Source organism: Camelina sativa, chromosome 17, assembly GCF_000633955.1.
Source record: "Camelina sativa cultivar DH55 chromosome 17, Cs, whole genome shotgun sequence".
In the NCBI taxonomy this organism is placed as follows: domain Eukaryota; kingdom Viridiplantae; phylum Streptophyta; class Magnoliopsida; order Brassicales; family Brassicaceae; genus Camelina; species Camelina sativa.
The window spans coordinates 23382390-23388148 of NC_025701.1; positions in this window are offsets into that span (position 1 = coordinate 23382390).

Here is a 5759-nt window from a genome sequence, read left to right on the forward strand (position 1 = left end):
CATCAAATGAAAGATAAGAACAAGATCTACAATGTTGCAAAAGGAATCAAACCCAAATTCTTAATATATTGAAAGTTATGGAACCAACAATATTGAAGAATCTAAGAGTTTTCTTAAAAAGGGTACAAATTCTAAGAAAATAAAAAGACAAAGGGAATAATTCCTTAAAAAGTAAAAACTAGATTTCTGACTCTCTAAAAAGGTTGCACACCTTGGTGGCTGCAGGTACAAGGCTTTATATAGGAGAGGAGGTGGAAGCCCTAAAAACACTAAAATACAAAATAGTCAACGGCTCGGTCAACTTGACCTGTGCTCGGTCGAGTGGCAGGTCGATCTGGCTTCTCTCGTGCATTCTCCACTCGGTCGAGTCTTTCTCAGCACACGGTCGAGTGTCTGGTCGAGTGTGCGGTCGAGTTGGACTCTGGACCTTGTTGTTTTAGCCTTAACTCCTTTTCTTTCTCCCACTTCTCCTCAGCATTGCTTCCATGCTCCTTAAGCTCCAAAATCACATGTTTATGCATGAAAAGATGCAAATGCAATGCAACTAAACTCTAATGCATGATTGGTCCTAAAGCTATGCAATAATGGTTAAAATGGATAGCAAAAGATGTGAATATACTAAGGGAAAACAAGGTAAAATATATGAACATCAATACACCCTGAATATCAAAGACAAACCACCAATGCAACCCAAGTAACAAACAGTGTAAAGTAAATGAATAATCACAAGCAAAGATGAAATCCTAATGGTCAATTAGAATGCAAACGGGAAACGGCGCCAAACTGATGTAGTAACTTTTAGTATCAATTATTATCAATCCACAATTTGCATTAACCAACACACCAAGAATACACAAAATGCTTAATCTATTCTTAATCAAGTAAAAGGTTCTTATGACACTACTTAACTAATCAAAATCACTCAAATAAAGTAAACAAGACAATGCAAACTCAAGGCAACAAACTCAAATAGCAAATATACTGAAAATCAAGAATTAACAAGAGAACCTTGGGCAAGGTAATTGACTTGGGAGATAGCTAATCAATCCTAGATGTCTAGTAACAATCAAGAACAATCCTATGGCTAGAACACTAATGCAAATCAATTCATTTCCATGATAGAGATCCTATGCTAGTCAAATGATAATCAACAATTTCCAAAGGTAATCACAAGACAAGCATGCATTAAGAACAAGTTCAAATACCACTAAGCACCCTAATCATCAATTTCCATTGGCTAGGAATGCAAAGCTCTTAAAAAGTTTGGTTCAGGAATTTCATCAAACACCTTATGGGCATGGAAATCCTAAAGTCTAGATTTAAGCTTGATCAAGGCTATCTAGCAATATTATCACTAATCAAGATAGGAAATGCATAAAATAAACCCTAGACATCAAAGATCAACCATCTATCTCCCTAATCTACCAAGCCCAAAGTTATTAAAAGATCTACTCACTAATCACCATGATCACACAAAGGAAAGAGGTTTGTCTTTGTGAAATCATAATAAAAGCTTGTAGATTAAGAGATTCGAAAGAGAAATTGCTATTAAAAACTGGGAAATCAACCAAAGATTCAATAAACCTAGAGTAAACAAGCTTAAGAACCCTAAGTGGCTGCTAAAACAATAGATAAGATAAGAGATCAGTCTCCTTAATAGGTTTAGAGTATTTATAGTAAAGTAGAAGAGAACCTAGGTCAACCCAAAACAAACTGGGTCAAACCCGGTTCAAGAATAAAACAAGTGAAGTGCTGGCTCCGTCGGCCATGGCTTGGCCGAGTAGTGCGGCCGCGTGTCTTCGATCGGTCTAAGATTGGCCGCGTCGCCTGGTTGCGTGCGTCTTTGCACCCTCAGCCACTTTGAGAAGATTCCATTGATACAGAGCCAATTCCACTCCATCGGCCATGACTTGGCCGCGTGTCTTCAACCGGTCTAGGTTTGGCCGCGTCTGCTGGCCCCGTGTGTCTTCGCACCTTAGCACACTCGAACTCCATCTGTTGAACTTTGGCCGGGTGGGAAAGTCGCGTGGCTTTGATCGGGGAGATCTTGACCGAGTGGGATGGCCGCGTGTGTCTTCGCACCTTGAGCTTTCCATCTCCACTCTTCTTTGCTTCTTTGCATTAAAACAAGCCCAAATGCTCCAAATGTGTAGAGATCACTCCAAGAACCTGAAAGATGGCAAACTAGATGCAAATGCTCCTAAAACAACCTAGAATGACAAGATTATGCAACAAAACTATGCAAGAACAAGGCTTAAAACCCAACAAAAACACAAGATATCAACCACCATCAATAATCAAGCTACATACCTTATCTTTGACCAAGCATCGCATGTGAAACAAGTTTTCCCTTTGTGCTTGCTCCTCAGTTTTAGTTAGAACACTTAAAGATCTCCTAGCAACAAGCAACTCTCCTTTAGTAGGGGCTTCCAAACCCTCTTCCAAAGAGTCATTTTCCAAACGCTCTTCTTCATACTCCACTTCGCCATTATCTCTAAGGACCATGATTATCTTGTTGGAACACTCGCTCGCATAATGTCCAAGTCCTTGACACTTAAAGCATCGAATCTCTCTTGCACTGGTGTTCACCTCCTTACCCTTACTTGTTGGGTCAGAATCTATCGGTTTGGCTTGACGAATGGCTTGTAGTCCTTCTGATAGCCGGGCTTTTCCTCCTTTGAAAACTTGGTTTCCCTGAACTGTAGTTGGTTTTAGCGATGCTGTAACTGGATCAAGAATTCTTCCTTTTCATTTGTTGTTTGAACATGACTGCCTTGTGAATTCTTCCACATAGTGTTGAGTTTCTAGATGGTCTTCAATTTCTCGGTTAAGTCCTCCTATTAATCGCGACATAACAGCTTCTCCATCTTCATGAATATCGGCTCTTAACATAAGGGTTTTCATTTCCTTGAACTACTCCTCGACAGACTTGCTGCCTTGAACCAAATTCCTCAAACGCTGATGAAGATCACGGTGATAGTAACTCGGCACAAATCTCCTACGCATGACGGCCTTCAGTTGGTTCCATGTTTCGATCGGTATCTCTCCGATACGTCTGCGGCTGGTAACTAGCTGATCCCACCAACTTAAAGTATAGTCGTAGAACTCAGTAGCAGCAACTTTAACCTTGTTGACCTTGGTGACCTCTTGACAAACGAAGACTAACTCAATTTTCTGCTCCCACTCCAAGTAAGTATCCGGGTTGCTGGTTCCATGGAAAGCAGGGTTCTTGAACTTTAGGCCTCCCAAAGGATCTTTAGGCTGCGGTCTGTCTCGTCGACGTCTGCGTTGACTACTCTGAGAAGAGGCATGACTGTAGTACTCTCTTGTCTCATCGTTTGGTCTTGGTTCCTCCTGGTTCTGCCTTTGACGCTGATTTGCTTCTGGGTTGAATGGATTCAAGTGAAGAGCGCCAAGTTTTGCATCAAGCATGGTTGCCATAGCTTCTGTGACGGATTTAAGGATCCCCCTTTCAAGAATAGATGTAGAAGACTCTTCCTCTTCCGTCGTCACCATGGTACCTGAAAAGAAAACAAAAATCCACAAGTAAATAGTTCCGAAAACACGTAAATGAAAACGGATCTAGAAAAAATATGAAAACGAAACCAAAAATTCTCAAGTCAATTTTCAAAAATACTACTCTTTCCTGGTTCGAAAACAGTTGATTTTCTAATTTTTGAACGAGTAAAATATTTTATAAAACTCTCGCAAGATAAGTAACAGTTCAGAAAAAAAAAAAGGTGACGATTGGAACGTCAAAACCTGGTAGCAAAGTGGCTCTGATACCACATGATAGACTCCTGGGTGAGGGTCTATGCCCAAGGACACACTTTGCAAGGTCTTGAAGAGGGATGAACGAAATGATGATGAAGAATGGGTGGAAGATGCAGCGGAATGGAAAGATGAACGGCAGAGAAGGTGAAGAGGTGGAATTGCAGCGGATTGAAAGGGGAGAACGAAGTGTACTTCTAAGAGAGATGGAGATCTCTTAGACTACAGGCTTGATTACAACTTAGATATGACACACTAAGAAGTAAACAAGTTGGGAAGATACTATAGTAGAACATCTATAAAGTAATACTCGGTAAATTAATAATCTCTATAAATTAATAAATTTCTCTTGTCCCAAGTTGGGACTAGTGTAATTTTGGACACGATTCGATAATATAATAAAATAATATTTTTTTTGAAACTCCTTTGTAAATATACGGTCCCATCAATAATATAAATTAATAATTATATAAAACTATCTAAATATATGTATATATCTACACATTAATTTTTATTAGAGTTCATTTTTAATATTTTTACTATATAAAAATCTTTGAGTGATATCTTCAAAACATGATAATTGTTATTTTCATTGTNGCATGTGAAACAAGTTTTCCCTTTGTGCTTGCTCCTCAGTTTTAGTTAGAACACTTAAAGATCTCCTAGCAACAAGCAACTCTCCTTTAGTAGGGGCTTCCAAACCCTCTTCCAAAGAGTCATTTTCCAAACGCTCTTCTTCATACTCCACTTCGCCATTATCTCTAAGGACCATGATTATCTTGTTGGAACACTCGCTCGCATAATGTCCAAGTCCTTGACACTTAAAGCATCGAATCTCTCTTGCACTGGTGTTCACCTCCTTACCCTTACTTGTTGGGTCAGAATCTATCGGTTTGGCTTGACGAATGGCTTGTAGTCCTTCTGATAGCCGGGCTTTTCCTCCTTTGAAAACTTGGTTTCCCTGAACTGTAGTTGGTTTTAGCGATGCTGTAACTGGATCAAGAATTCTTCCTTTTCATTTGTTGTTTGAACATGACTGCCTTGTGAATTCTTCCACATAGTGTTGAGTTTCTAGATGGTCTTCAATTTCTCGGTTAAGTCCTCCTATTAATCGCGACATAACAGCTTCTCCATCTTCATGAATATCGGCTCTTAACATAAGGGTTTTCATTTCCTTGAACTACTCCTCGACAGACTTGCTGCCTTGAACCAAATTCCTCAAACGCTGATGAAGATCACGGTGATAGTAACTCGGCACAAATCTCCTACGCATGACGGCCTTCAGTTGGTTCCATGTTTCGATCGGTATCTCTCCGATACGTCTGCGGCTGGTAACTAGCTGATCCCACCAACTTAAAGTATAGTCGTAGAACTCAGTAGCAGCAACTTTAACCTTGTTGACCTTGGTGACCTCTTGACAAACGAAGACTAACTCAATTTTCTGCTCCCACTCCAAGTAAGTATCCGGGTTGCTGGTTCCATGGAAAGCAGGGTTCTTGAACTTTAGGCCTCCCAAAGGATCTTTAGGCTGCGGTCTGTCTCGTCGACGTCTGCGTTGACTACTCTGAGAAGAGGCATGACTGTAGTACTCTCTTGTCTCATCGTTTGGTCTTGGTTCCTCCTGGTTCTGCCTTTGACGCTGATTTGCTTCTGGGTTGAATGGATTCAAGTGAAGAGCGCCAAGTTTTGCATCAAGCATGGTTGCCATAGCTTCTGTGACGGATTTAAGGATCCCCCTTTCAAGAATAGATGTAGAAGACTCTTCCTCTTCCGTCGTCACCATGGTACCTGAAAAGAAAACAAAAATCCACAAGTAAATAGTTCCGAAAACACGTAAATGAAAACGGATCTAGAAAAAATATGAAAACGAAACCAAAAATTCTCAAGTCAATTTTCAAAAATACTACTCTTTCCTGGTTCGAAAACAGTTGATTTTCTAATTTTTGAACGAGTAAAATATTTTATAAAACTCTCGCAAGATAAGTAAC